The 15,741-nt window shown below is 52.8% G+C and overlaps 1 pseudogene; it reads left to right on the forward strand.

The window, feature by feature from the left end:
• The first annotated feature begins 2,893 nt into the window (after window positions 1-2,893).
• LOC147122935 (uncharacterized) lies at window positions 2,894-4,199 on the forward strand (annotated as a pseudogene).
• Window positions 4,200-15,741: the final 11,542 nt, after the last annotated feature.

The following is a 15,741-nucleotide window of genomic DNA, read 5'->3' on the forward strand; positions in this document are numbered from 1 at the left end:
CAGGAGTACTGGCACAAGAACATGGGGGAGGAAAAAGGCCTGTAGCATATTACTCTGTAGCCTTACCAGCCATAGTGAGAGGCATGCCAGCCTGCTTACGAGCCGTTGCTGCAACCGTCACAATAGTGGAAAAATCCATCCCTATTGTGCTTGATCACCCTTGTGTGGTAATTGTTCCCCATGCAGTGCTGCTATTATTAAATTCGGCAACTACTCAGCACTTTACGGCGGCAAGAAGGACTGGGTATGAGATAATCCTCTTGTCACACTCTAATTATACCTACCAGTGATCACCAGCTGTCAACCCGGCGACCTTTGTGCCAATACCAACAGAATATCCAGGTGAACCAGAACACGACTGCTTGTTAACTGTTGAAGCCACCACTACACCCAGGCCAGATTTACGAAGTGATCCTATTGACAATCCTGACTTGATCCTCTTCACGGATGATTCTTCGCATCGACCCAGTGATGATCAACTATTAGCAGGTTATGCGGTGGTGACTCCTCATGAATTATTGGAAGCTTATGCGTTGCCACCTGGCACATCTTCACAAGCAGCTGAACTATATGCATTAACCAGAGCCTGTATTTTGGCTAAAGATCAAAGCGTCAATATCTATACTGACTCCCGTTATGCATTTGGGGTAGTGCATGATTTTGGACAATTATGGAAAAACAGAGGTTTTATTACATCCTCAGGAAAATCTATTAAGCATGTGCAAATGGTGTTAAATTTGTTGGAGGCTATTCAGTTGCCAAGTAAAATTGCAGTACTAAAATGTGAGGCCCACACCATGGCAGGTGATGAAGTCTCGTGTGGAAATAGGTTTGCTGATAGTGCGGCTAAAGAGGTCGCACTGAGGCAGGCCCCACAGCTTCAAGCCGCCAAAAATACCGTTAGTAACTTTCCTCCAGAACTTCCTAATAGCATTGATGCTGATCTACTACGACAGGCCCAAAGTCAGGCAACAGTCCAAGAAAAACGTACTTGGAGTAAGGCAGGTTGCTATCAAGATCATGATATATGGATGCATCCTGATGGCCGAGTGGTTTGCCCACGAAGCTTGTTTTTGCCCCTATCTCGCCTGGCACATGGACAGGCTCACATGGGCAAAGGAGGGATGGCACATGCATTGTCCCAACAATGGTATGCACCAGGAATAACGGTAACAATTGAAAAAGTTGCCAGAACATGTTTAGTATGTCAGCAGAACGATAGAGGGAAATCGCCCGCAAATTTTGATCACCTACCCCAACCAGAGCTGCCTTTTGAGAATCTACAGATAGATTTTGTACATATGCCCGCAGTAAAAGGATTTAAGTACATACTGGTAATAGTAGATATGTTCTCCAGATGGGTAGAGGCATATCCCACTAGGAGGGATGATGCCAGAACAGTAGTAAGCATTCTGCTAAAAGAAATAATACCTAGATTTGGAATACCTATGGGAATAAACAGTGACAGAGGAACTCATTTCACCAGCAAACTGATAAAAAACTTAACTGAAGCCCTTGGATTTCAATGGAAATTGCACATACCTTACCAGCCACAATCCTCAGGAATAGTGGAAAGAGTGAATGGGGAAATCAAGGCCGCCCTAACCAAAGTATGCCAGCAAAATAGGTTGCAATGGTCGGATGCCATGCCAGTAGTAATGTATGCCCTGAGAAATCAGAAAAATAGAAACACAGGTCTGACACCACATGAGATCTTGATGGGCCGGCCTATGACAACAGGCACACGCCCACCCATGACTCCAGAGAAGGTGGCATTAATTTGGAATGATGAAAAATCATTAAAATATGCTCAGGCCATGTGTGAAACAGCAGGAAGAATACATGAGAAAGTGAGACAGGCCCAGACGCGCCCCACAGAAGGAAACATGCACCCCTTTAAACCCGGATATCAAGTTTATGTGAAAGCGCTAAATAAAGAATCTTTTTCTCCTAGGTGGAAAGGACCATATTTGGTGCTGCTTACAACTCGAACAGCTCTCAAATTGAAAGAAAAACCTGATTGGGTACACGCTACAAGGTGCAAGTTGCATCATCCGGAGGAAACACCGGAGGTGGAGTATAAACATACTACACTAGACACCACTTCAGAAACGGGAAAAGATTCGTGCCCACCATAAGTTGGCACTCCATTGAAGGACTGATTACTTTCGGATTGCTATATATGTTTATATTTAATGCTGTATAACAATAATTAGGATAATTTAAAGATTTCTAGGATAAATCAGGAAATATGTTAAACCAGATAATAATGATCGGCCTATGTGTAATAAGGACAGCCGCCTGGACCATCCTGCCTACTGAAAAAACAGAATGGGCAGGCCAGTTAGGATGGAAGGCGAGAGACAGTAACCAATTGCAGGGAACTTACACTTGTAACAATGGCACCATTTGTGTAATTGCTAATTGGACGATTAATTGCGAAGCCTGTGGGATGTTCGAAATGAAATCTGGGATGGATAAAATAGTATTTAGCCAAGGATCTAATATAACTCTAAGTATAAAATGGGAAAAAGGAGTGAACATAAGTTGTAGGATAGAGAATGACACTGACATACTAAACAATTATACTAAATTATGGAAATGGTATAAAAATGACACAAGAACCAGAGACATGGAACAACCGATATATTTGAAAGACGGTCAGGCGTACGGATGCGTGAATGCAACTCTTATAGAAGGAAGACCTCACTGGTATGGGGAAACATTCTTTGCAAAGAAAACGAAACAGATAGAAAGTCCTATGGACCATTTGCAAAGATTGCATTCTACCTGTACCCCGGTCTTGATCTCCCCATATACTCTAAATTTGACAGTACAGGTACAATATGAGAAAAAAAAGATACTGGATGTAATATTACTAATATACAAGCCAAATTGAATAAGAGAGTTAGGATCGGGAGAAGGAGAAGGGACTTAGCAACGGTCTTGGGAGGAGTAGGAACTGGTATGGGAGCCCTTAATGTAATAGATATTGAAACATTGCAGAATAAAATACAGCAAGTAGGAGGGCTGACAGGAGATGCTATAAAATTAAGAAATGCTTGGGACAATGGACGACAGCAGCAATGTTAACACAGTGGATATCAGATACAATGAGTTGGAAGCAAGTAAATAAGGCAGAAATGGAACAAGAGAATGTTGCAAAGGGACAAGAGAAAGTCAATAATCATACTCAATGTATGTTTAAAGAAATTACCAAGCAGTCACTGAGGGCTGAGCTAGAGCGAATCACTATGTCAGGACATGCTCCTAATTGGATGAGAATTTTCGGATTTGAAGGAAATAATCTAGAAGTAAAACCTGATCGAAGATATACTAAATGTGACCTTAAGGGATGTAATTTTACAATGAAAGTGGTAAATGTGACAAAAGCCAAAACCTGGTGTCAGTTCTTGGTATTGCCCCAACTGTTTGGAGAAAACTTTTGGTATCCCGAATTTCATGGTAAATGGATAGATCAGGGGAATAAGACCCACGATGCCTCGGATTGCCAAGATTGGCCGTTTGGAAAAGTATGCCCATTGCATACCCCTATATATGAACCTTGCTCATTGCAACATAGTAGAGGTACATGTATTTGGAATTTGAAACCTTGTAATGATACTACCTTGCATGAGATAGGCCAGAACTATCTGTGTATTAGCAGTGCCTGGCCTATATATGTAGATGGGATTTTGAAAAGGCCCCCTTTAAACACTTGCATAAAAGATGTTTATACTGTGTTTGACCCACATACCAACAAGACATATCAGTTGGGAAAATGGGCTACGGTAATGCAAAGAAGAACTGTATTGGGGATAGAAAATGCCCCCCTACAGTTAATTTGGCTAATCTGACACAATTTTTGAAAAACAATGAAAAGATAGCAGAAGCCTTAGCGAAAAGAGGAAGAGATCTGCACCATTTAAAAGCAGTGATGGATTATGATGAGCAAGGTTTGATTCAAATAGCTACGCAAATAACAGATTTGACGGTACACCACTGGTGGGATGTGTTTAAAGGATGGTCACCTAAAGCATCCGCAGTGCTGGAATTGTTTGTTCACCCGATGGTTATATTTTGTGTAGTGACAGGAGTTTTATTTATATTAATTTGTATAATGTGGATAAGAGTGAGATATCTGTTAGCGCAAACAGTAGAATCAGTAGCATCTGTAAAAAGAGCTACAAAAGTACTAGAGAGAAAGGAAAGAAAAAGAGCCAACCAGGATGACTATGATGAAGAAGATTGTCTAAAAATGCGTCCTTTCCCAAAGGGATATTATCCTCCCTATGAAAATGAACTGAATACAATGCCGTAAAGCAGTGTTGATCAGTAAAGATCAACAAGGAGGGAATTGTGGGAGAAAACGTATTAAACATTAAGGCATGCTGGGATACTTGACCACTTTACTAATTGAACAAAGGACACTAAACTAGTTAAAACTAAAAGAACTGCTGACTGCCATAATGAAGTCAAGCTGACCTTTTGGCTTAGGACATCTGGTGATAAAATGTGAACATGTTAATCTGTTTCTTGAGAACAATGGAACCTATGAAACCTTATGTTGAAATGTAATGTAAGCTAATCACCTGAAGTTGTTTACCTTGCTGTATAACTATGAGCGCTGTACATTAGTAATTTAGAGTGCTGGTGGGCAGTAGGGACTGCTGCAGACTCTCCGTGATATCACGTAATAAATTCCTAAAGCGAACCTCGAAGTCTCCGTTTGATAGTTAATTTCCTCGACATTGCACAATCACCCAATGGTCCCATCGTTCATCATAAGACAAGTGAAAGGGTGAATTGACATTTGGATGCAATAATGGGCAAGACATTAAATTTTTAAATCATTAAAATTTTATGTGCCATTATAAAAAAAAAGAAACTTAACAGCATAACAAAACATCGATGTGCATACTCTTGGTGACTTACAATTTCTTCAATTTACACTTCCTACCACTTCGACATGCAGCATACTGTGTGGCTTCAGCAGAGGTAGAGGCTACTCAGATCCCTACCCTGACTGCTGAGATGCTTTTGGCCTACACCCTCTCTGTTTTGGAGCCCCTGAGGGCCCCGCCAAAGACTGTTCCAGCTGCATGTGCAGGGGCAGACTCGGCCATCAGGAGACGAGGCTGCATGTCGGGTACTGGCTCGGGGTGGGGGGCGGCGGTGGAGGGTGAGCAGCAGGTGAAAAGTGGGAGCGCTTTGAGTGGAGTTCCCACTTCCATGTTCCCTTTTGCTATCATCCCTCTCCTGGGCCAGCGTCACCTCACTCCTACCACTGTGCTGCAGGCAAGCTTGGTGGTGGAGATCAGTGATGCGGTGTAAGGCTATGGATAAGGTATCCGTCACCCTGTTTAAGGCCGGAGACAGGTTCTCATCCAAAAGTCTGCACGGTCATGGCCTGCATGGTCTCATTTGAGAGTCATGCTTGAGGCTCCATGGAGGCAGCTACTCTCTCCATGGCATACATTCTCATAATTAGGGATGGGCAATAAATGCTGGCAATGCCAGCGACGCCCTGATCCCATAAAATGAATTTTAAAAATGTTAAAAATAAATTTTAAAATTTCCAAGCATCCCCAATCCACTAGTGATCGAGTTGAACTCCTCCACCCTCGCCGCTATTGTGGAGAGCGTGCAAGGCATGTTTGCCAGTACCTGACTAAGTTGCTGATGCACTTCTAGCATTGTCCTTCTCAATGATAGCCCCCGGGGTTCAGCATCTGTGTCCAGCTGAGCAGAGCTTGGAGAGGATTGCGCCCCTCGACGCTGACTCACAGCTCTCCCTGCCATCAGTGTCTGCTCATGCTCACTTGAGATGTGAATCGCATTTTGGTGAAAACCCAATTAATTGTCTTAAGTGGACCCACTGAAGTGCGAGTATCTGCACTGTTGCATGGTGTCCTGTGATGGTGCACCCTCAGCAGGAATTAAATCCTCTGAGGAATCATCCTCATGGATATCATGCGACACTTGCTGTACACGTGAAGGCACTGAAAGACAAAAGGGATATGATTTAGTCATGGTAAAGTCACAATCTTGACAATTACCATACTCAGGCTTCTCATAGTTCAGTCATTGATGAAATAAAGTCAGCATGTGTGTGTCAGAGATATTTGTAATTCTGTCACCAGTTATCTGCGAGAGCTCCCTGTCTCTCCATCTCCAACTAAGCGGGGCACAGATGTGCCACTTATCTCCAGGACGTTCTCCTCTGCATCAGTGAACTGGATTATTTCTGGCGTTCCACCTCCAGTCTTGTCTCTGTCGCTTGCGTTTTGTGCGCTCTTCTCCTACAAGGGGCAAAGAAACAGACCTGTGAGTGAGTGAAAGTGAGGTATTCACCCGATGGATGCAGTGCATTCAGTGGGGGTGAATATGAGACACATGCATCACATTGCATAAGGATTGGGGTGAGTGTCAACGGTGGATGGATAAATCGGGAGGTGATAAAGTGCACAGAAAGTGAAGGCTGGATGCTGCTGGAACTTGAGTGGGTGTGAGGAGTGATGTGATGGAGAATTCTTAACAAGACAGAGTGAAAGGCGTGTGGGCTTAAAGCACAGGATGTAGTTGAATCAGCAAATGTACTCACTCTTCCTGCCCTGGTTCAGTCATTAAACCGCTTTCTGCACTGCATCCATGACCTGGGCACAACGCTCCTGTTGCTCACCTCCTCAGCTATCTCCAACCACGCCTTCTTGGTGAAAGCAGCAGGTTTCTTCTTCCCATTGTTGGGGAAAAGTATGTCCTCCTCCTCCCGACTGCACCCAGCAGTAATTCCAGCGAGGCATCATTAAATCTGGGTGATGCCCTTGCTCTATGTCCACCAACCATCCTGAACACCTCCAATTTACATTTGTGCACTGTCCCTTTAAATAGAGCTGAGATCACGTCATGCAGGTGTGCCACACACCCACTGTGCAGCTTGGAGACTTGAAACCTAAGTCAAAATTAATTGGTATAATTGAGTTTAGAGTGCAGATTCCGACCCGCTCAGTTGACTTCCGGGGGGCTACCCCCAAACAATTCCACTCCCTCCACCCCACTCAGAGGCCGCCCTCGTGTAATACCAGGCCCATGAGATCAAATCCCACCACAGCAGTTTTAGATTTTAATAAAAAGCTGGTATCAGTAGAAAGTGACCATGCAGCTGTATGATTGCCATAAAAACCCAATTGGTTCACTAATGTCCTTTAGGGAAGGAAACCGGCCGTCCTCACCCGGTCTGACATATATATGTGACTCCAGTCCCACACCAACAGGGTTGTCTCTTAACTGCCCTCGGAAGTGGCCTAGCAAGCCACTCCGCTGTAGCAAAACAGAGCAACTAAGGAATTCCCACATCCCGAGAATGAATAAAAAAATAATTTAGTGCACATCGTAAGAAAAATGTCACAAGGCTGCAAATGTATTTAAAAATGTAGCTGTTTTTAACATTCTCACTGGGTTGCCACATTGACTAAAGACAAGTGCAAGATCCTTCTGGATCCATCATCCTGGTTGTAGTGTCCGCGCCTTAATAATACACGGACTGCAGGAGAACAATAAAACAGGTATTTACTAAACAGAGGGTAACTCTTTTGTTTGTACCCAAAAAAAAAACGAATTGGACTGTAAACAAAAGTTCAACTAAAACTTAACAAATCAAATTAAAATTTGGTTTTCCAGGTTGATGATGCACTCCAGTCCCCGCGGCGCCCACCGGTCGCAGAAATACTCAAGCGCACCGGCGGACACCGCATGCTCCATCTCCAGGGCCACCCGGGCGCGAACATGGCCGCGGAAGAGAGGCAGGCAATCCGGCTGGATGACCCCCTCGACCGCCCGCTGCCTGGACCAATTGATGGCTCTTTTAGCCAGGCCCAGGAGCAGGCCCACAAGGAGGTCCTCCAACCTGTCCGCTCCCCTCCGCACCGGGTGACCGTAGATCAAGAGCATGGGACTGAAGTGCAACCAAAAATCGAGGAGCAGCCCCTTCAAGTAGTGAAAGAGGGGCTGCAACCTCTCACACTCCATATAAACGTGAAACATGGACTCCTCCAGGCCGCCAAAAATGCAGGCGGCCTGGGAGTCCGTGACCCTACTTAAAACCTTATTGCACGGGACCGCTCCGTGCAACACCCTCCAGTCCAAGTCCCCGATGGAACAAGGGAGGACTCCCGCGTAGAGAGCCCTCCATTGGGGACCTCCGCCACCGCCAGTCGGCAAGACGCCACGCCAAGGCGTGTCCGGACGGTAGACGTAGATGGCAAAGTGGAGAGTGTGCAGGAGCAGCCCGTACAGGAAACCCCTCCGCGCAGAATGAAAAGGCACGGAGGATATTTCCTCGAGATGGCTCAAGTTGTGAGGCGCCGGTTCCCGAGGGGAGTTTCGGGGCCGGGCGCCGATGAGGAATTCCGTCCGGACGGGGGTAAGCTCGGACGGGATCACCCCACGTGCTTGAGCCGCCTCGATACACCTAGTGGAGTCGGGGCCCAGTGCCGCTTTCACCGATTCGATGGCTTCGACCGCGAGCCGGACGTTGGCCCAGGAGAGGCGCTGCGCCAGCTCCTCCGGCGCCATCCAGCCCGCTCCTCCGCCATCGAGCAGGTCCCCGACTCTGGTCACCTTGCCAGGCACAGCCCTGCCCTCCGCCAGCCGCCCGAACCCGCGTTCGTGGAGGTGCGGATTCCTGAGCAGCGGCTCCCGAAGGAGAGCCGCCGCACCTGACGGGGGAGAGCTCCGCCTGGAAGCGACGTAGTTCCAAACCCATAGTGGTTCCTGGTAGAAGACAGGCAGCTCCCGCAGGCCGGCACGCCTGCCGCCCACTTTCGCGAACAGGAGCTGCGTGTCGTAATTGAGGCCGTGCAGCTGGCGGAAGAAAAACGTCGCCAGCGCACGCCATCTCGGAGGATTCTCGACATACAGGTATCTCTGCAGCGTCTGAAGACGGAAAGTCGCAGCCTGGGTGCGAAGGCACACCAGCGCCTGACCGCCCTCCCTAAGCAGGAGACACAGAACTGCGGCAGAGACCCAGTGCTTCCTTTTGTCCCAGAAGAAGTCGATCAGCTTCTTCTGCATCTTGGCGACAAACGCAGGGGGAGGGATCAAAGTGACCAACCGGTACCACAACATGGCGGCCACCAGCTGGTTTATGACCAGCGCTCGACCCCTGTAGGACAACACTCGGAGCAGTCCTGTCCAGCGTCCTAGGCGAGCGCTGACTTTGGCCTCCAGCTCTTGCCAGTTCGCCGGCCAGGCGTCCTCGGCAGGGCTAAGGTAGACTCCCAAATAGAGGAGGTGCGTGGTGCTCCAGGCAAAAGGCCTGAACTCCTCTGGCAGGGAGTCCACCCGCCACTGACCCACCAGGAGTCCGGAACATTTCTCCCAGTTGATCTTGGCCGATGATGCGTCCGAGTAAATCTGTTGGCATTCCCGCATCCTCCGCAAGTCAGCGGGATCCGTGGCCGCGAGGAGCACGTCATCGGTGTAAGCCGAGAGGACCACCTCCACGCCCGGCCCTTGCAGAGCCAGTCCCGTCAACCTCTTCCGCAAGAGGCGCAGGAATGGCTCCACGCAAATGGCGTATAATTGACCGGACATGGGGTATCCCTGACGCACACCCCCCCCGAAGCGAAGGGCCGCCGTCAAGGACCCGTTAACTTTAATCAGACACTCCGCGGCGGCGTACAGAAGTCGGATCCGGGCGACGAAATGCGTCCCGAACCCGAATGCGCGCAGAGTCCCGAAGAGATACTCGTGATCCACCCTGTCGAACGCCTTCTCCTGATCCAGGGAAAGGAAGGAGACCGACAGACCAGCCCTCTGGGAGTGGTGGACCAGGTCCCAGACCAGATGGATGTTATCGTGGATGGTCCGGCCCGGGACCGTGTAGGACTGGTCGGGGTGGATCATGTGGGCCAGCACGGTGCCAAGGCGAGCAGACATGGCCCTGGCAAAGATTTTATAGTCCATGCTGAGGAGGGAGACCGGGCGCCAGTTCTTAAGGAGGCGGAGATCACCCTTCTTAGGCAGCAGGACAATGACCGCCCTGCGCCAAGAGAGGGGCATCTCCCCGGTCGCCAAACTTTCCCCCAGGACCCGGGCGTAGTCGCCCCCCAAGACGTCCCAGAACGCCCTGTGGAACTCCACGGTCAACCCGTCCAGCCCCGGGGACTTTCCCCTAGAGAGCTGGCGGAGGGCGCCGGTCAGCTCCGCCAGGCTTAGCGGAGCGTCCAATTTTTCGGCGCCCTCCGGACTGACCTTCGGCAGGTCCTCCCACAAAACTCTGCACGCATCCTCGCTGGACGGATCCGGAGAGAAAAGCGCCCCGTAGTAGGCGTGGGTCTCCGCGCGGATTCCCTCCAGATCCAAGACCAGAGATCCGTCGTCGGCCAGCAGCCCCAAGAGCTGCTTACGGACCCCCCGTCTTTTTTCCAGCGAGTAGAAGAGGGGGGAGCCGCGGTCCAGGTCCCGCAGGAGCTGGATCCGCGACCTCACGTACGCGCCTCGGGACCTGACAAGCTGCAGGTCCTTCAGCGCGCCCTTCTTCTCTTCGTACACCTTCCGCAGGGCCGGGTCCTCGACGACCTGACCGAGACGGGACTCCAGGTCGAGCATCTCCTTCTCCAACCGCCCGACCCGGGCCTCCCGCCTCTTGGTCGACACCTTTGCGTACTCCTGACAGAAGAGACGGATGTGAGCCTTGCCCACATCCCACCATACCCTCAAGGAGGGGAAGCCCCCCCGCTTCCTTCTCCAGTCGGCCCAGAACAGACGAAATGAATCCCGGAACCACGCGTCCTCCAGCAGCAGGTTGTTAAAATGCCAGTACGCGGACCCCCCCACCGTGCGCGCAGCGGAGCGAGCTCCGCCCACACCAGGTGGTGGTCCGTGCACGGCACCGGCCGCATGGAAGCCGCCAGAACGCAGGAGACGTACGCCCGGGAAATGTAAAGGCGGTAGGTTCTGGACCTTCCTCCCCCAGACCTCACGCTAGTGAAGGCGCTGGAGTCGAGGTGGAGATTTCACCAGACGTCCACCAAGTCGAAGGACCCAACCAGGTCCCTCAACTTCTCCATCGCCGCCGGGCTTCGCGGGGGACCCGAACGGTCCCTCGCCTTGAGGGTGCAGTTAAAATCCCCCCCGAGGATGACGCACTCGCCCATGTCGACGGAGCCCAAAAGAGCGGACACTTCTTCGAAGAAGCGCACTTGCTGCGCACCGGTCTGAGGGGCGTACACGTTCACTAGATGGAGCGGCACGCCCCCCAAGCGAACAGTGACCTGGAGCAAGCGGCCCGGCACATGCTCCTTGACCCCCAAGATCTCCGGCTGAAAATGCGGGGCCAGCAAGATAGCCACCCCGCTGGAATTGTTGGAGAGGTGACTCATGCTGACCCCTCCTTGCCACTCCAGGAGCCACGTGGCTTCGTCTCCCGGAACGGTGTGGGTTTCTTGAAGGAAGCACACCGCATACTTCCCATCCCGAAGGACCGAGAAGTTATTGAATCTGCGGCGCGCCTCCCTGCTGCCGTTGATGTTGAGGCTGGCTATGGTTATCTTCATGTCAGAAGCATAGTGCAATCTCTACCTACACCTAACGGGGGGAGGAAGCGCAGCCGCTGGTCAGCCGCCACTTCCTCAGCAGCCCAGTGAGAAACGTTGTGAGCCGACGCAGCTCGAGCGGGTTCACACCCTCGTCCGCGCCCATGATCTTAACGGCGGCGCGGACGGATATGATGAGCAGCGCCAGCTCCGACCACCCGTCGAGGGCCAGCCGGACCTTATTGCGCTGACCCAGGCACGTGGCCATAAAATCCCGGAGTTCCCTTACGGGAATGAGGGGAGACTCGGCAAGGGGCACAAGGTCATCCATCGCCTCGTCGGCGCTGGAGTCCGAATCGTCCTCCGTGCCCATCACCGAGTCCCCATCCTCCTCCAGGGGGTCGTCACCAGCGGCCGACCCGTCCGCCGCGCAGTGCGAAGCGAACGGCTCGGCCGGACCAGCCAGCCCCGCCTCCGCCCGGATCCCACCCCCAGGATCGGCGGCAGAGGATTTCTCCCTGGGCTCCTCTAGGGGTGCTGGGCCAGAAGACGGTGGCGGTTCAGAGCTCCCCGCCGCCTCAGACGCTGGAACGACCGGAGAAACCGGGGAGAGAACAATTCCCAGCTCCTCCAGTACGTCCAGCACCAGAGACGCAGCCAGGGGGCCATCCTCCTCCCCGCCACCAATCTCCGACCCAGCGGATGGGGTATTTAAAACCTCTACCAGGTCGAGCAGCCCCTGGGAGATGTCCGGGTCGCATTGGGTGAGTTCATTATCCTCGAGCTCGCCCAACCCAGACCCCAGGCCGCCCGACCCGGCGAGGGGTAACGGCACCGATAGAATATCTATTTCCACCGCGGGTTGTTCCGCGACCCCCCCCCACGGGCAGGGTCTCGTCCCCGTCCCGGGAGGCACGTGCTGGACAGACACATCTGCCTCAGCTTCCCGAGGGACAGGCGACCCCCGCCTATCGCTGGTGATGCTGAGAGCCGGGGGGGGTGCGCAGTGCCCCTGCTTGGAGGGACCTTCCTCCTCCCGGTCCTCCTCCTCTTCCAGGGGGTTGCGCCTTCTTTTTAGCACGGAGGGAGCGAGGGAGACCTCCATGTCTGCAGGGGCCTCCTCCTCAGCTCCCTCCGGCGGAGCAGGTTTGTCGGGTTCCTCGGGCCCGAGCCCGGCCGCAGGTATCGGCGTTACCGCTGCGGCGGTTGCGGCCACAGGCTCGGGCACGAGCCCCCTCCCGATCCCGTCCGCGCCGATTAACTCCGCGAGGAGCGCGGGTGTAAGGGGCTCAAGGGGCAAGGGCTGGCCATCCACGGGGGGACCCGCCCTAAGGTGTTTATTTTTTCGTCGCGCCTTCTTTCCGGCCGGACACGCTCCCTCCCCCCCGCCGGAGGCCTTGGTGACATCGGCCCCCGATGTCGCAAGCGCATCAGACGTTCCCGACGCGCGGGCAGATCCGGGGGGAGGAGCGGCAGCGGCGCCAGCCTCGACCGCATGAGATGATCCGGCGGCCTTGGAGGCGGGGCAGTTTTTCCAGATGTGCCCCACCTCCTTGCAGGCGTGGCACCGCACACCGTCCGACGTCCAGAAGACGCGATAGGTGGTCCCCTCGTGGCGGACGACGAATGCCCCGTCAGTGTCCTCCTCCCGCGCCAGCTGGATCAACAGCTGGCGCCGGAAGGAGAAGACGTGGCGAAAGCTGGCCTCCCGGAAGCCGAGCGGGATGGGTGTGATCCCCGACCTCACCTCCCCAAGTTGACGTAGATGGGGAAGGAGGAGCTCACCAGGAACATAGGGCGGGACGTTGGAAATGACGATCCTCTGCGCGGTGGCCTCAAGTGGATCCACCGGCAGGAAGGTGCCACCCACGGTGAGCCCCTTGGCAACGGCCAGGGACACCGCCCAGTCCGACCCCAGGAAGAACACAGCCTTCCCATACATTTTTGAGGCCGCGACGATGGCTGAGGGGCCGACAACCCCAGCCATGGCTTTAACGCAGGCCTCAATAGTCATAGTGGGGTGAGTGTAGCTCTTCACCCCAAGCTTTTTAGTTATTAGTCTGAATGGTGACAGGGCAGCAGAAGCAGCGGGAGCAGCTGTGGCTGTGGGTGCCACTCCCGCATACGTCTTGGCTGGCCGCGTCACCGGCGAAGATGCAGTCGCCATTCTGGGGTGTTTTTATAAGGGCTACACTCACCCCAAGTCACAGGCCTGAAGGTGTTAATGGCCTCGGGTTAAAAGTCCTCCCTTGAGCAGAGGGTGCTGTTAAATTGAAGGCACACCTCTCCCCCTATTGATTGGAATTGGGAGAGGGGCCTTCTCCCCTCTGCTCAAGTGGCAATTAATAAAAAGATTTAGTAGAGGTGCCTCTTGAGAGAGAGAGCAGAGCGAGACAAAGAGAGAGAGAGAGGGGGGGTGGGAAGGAGGGAGGCCGCAAAGGCAGGGTCGCCACTCAGGATGGCGGGTGGGTGGGTGGGTGTTGGCAGGGGTGCACTCGCCTGATGGAAATTTAAAGTCTCTAAAACTGGTGGTCTTCTGGCAGGGGGAGAAGATGTCTTCACCTGGGAAAGCTGGAGATGCCCAGGCTCAGTCCTGCACCAGGTCTTAACGATGTAATTGGACTTCACCTAGGCAGCTCCAGCTGACCCAGGTCAGGCAATAGAAGGCCTTGTTTCTTCTTTTCTCCCCCCACCTAAAATACAAAGTCTTTGGGAGAGTGCCCCAAATAACATCCACCTGTAGATGTTCAGAAAGATGTTTCTTCCCTCCTTCCAAACAGCTGGTTGATTTCTGCTGATGTTGGTTTCTCTCCCCTCTCTCCCTCTCCTGAAGTGGAGGCCAATTTGGGGAGGCAGTGATAGGAAAGGCCTCTCCCCTGGTTGATGTTATTGCAGTCCTTCTTTCTCCTTCTCCTCCTCTGTCTTCTCCCTCCAGGCACCTCAGTTGCTATAATGATGGTGGAGGTGGAGGTGGTGGTGGTCGTCCAGCGTTCTCCTCCTCTGCTTGGTCAGGGGACCACCACTTTAGTCCACTCTCCAAGTCTGGCTGCTCCCTCTGCTTGTGCTTGCAGCTGCACAGCCAGCAATGCTGTGAATGCTGAACAGAGGGTACTCTTTTTGTTCGTACCAAAAAAAAAAAAAATTGACTGTAAACAAAAGTTCAACTAAAACTTAACAGATCAAATTCAAATTCGGTTATCCGGGTTGATGATGCACTCCAGTCCCCGCGGCGCCCACCGGTCGCGGAAATACTCAAGCGCACCGGCGAACACCGCGTGCTCCATCTCCAGGGCCACCCGGGCGCGAACATGGCCGCAGAAGAGAGGCAGGCAATCCGGCTGGACGACCCCCTCGACCGCCCGCTGGCTGGACCAATTGATGGCTCTTTTAGCCAGGCCCAGGAGCAGGCCCACAAGGAGGTCCTCCAACCTGTCCGCTCCCCTCCGCACCAGGTGACCGTAGATCAAGAGCGTGGGACTGAAGTGCAACCAAAAATCGAGGAGCAGCCCCTTCAAGTAGTGAAAGAGGGGCTGCAACCTCTCACACTCCATATAAACGTAAAACACGGACTCCTCCAGGCCGCAAAAAATGCAGGCGGCCTGGGAGTCCGTGAACCTACTTAAAACCTTATTGCACGGGACCGCGCCGTGCAACACCCTCCAGGCCAAGTCCCCGATGGAACAAGGGAGGAATCCCGCGTAGAGAGCCCTCCATTGGGGACCTCCGCCACCGCCAGTCGGCAAGACGCCACGCCAAGGCGTGTCTGGACAGTAGACGAAGATGGCAAAGTGGAGAGTGTGCAGGAGCAGCCCGTACAGGAAACCCCTCCGTGCGGAATGAAAAGGCACGGAGGGTATTTCCTCGAGACGGCTCAAGTTGTGAGGCGCCGGTTCCCGAGGGGAGTTTGGGGGCCGGGCACCGATGAGGAATTCCGTCCGAGCGGGGGTAAGCTGGGACGGGATCGCCCCACATGCTTGAGCCGCCTCGATACACCTAGTGGAGTCGGGGCCCAGTGCCGCTTTCACCGATTCGATGGCTTCGACCGCGAGCCGGACGTCGGCCCAGGACAGGCGCTGCGCCAGCTCCTCCAGCGCCATCCAGCCCACTCCTCTGCCATCGAGCAGGTCCCCGACTTTGGTCACCTTGCCAGGCACAGCCCTGCCCTCCGTCAGCCGCCCGAAACCGCGTTCGTGCAGGTGCGGAT

Source organism: Somniosus microcephalus, chromosome 2 (assembly GCF_052327205.1).
Source record: "Somniosus microcephalus isolate GS21.2 chromosome 2, FLI_Smic_1.0, whole genome shotgun sequence".
NCBI lineage: Eukaryota > Metazoa > Chordata > Chondrichthyes > Squaliformes > Somniosidae > Somniosus > Somniosus microcephalus.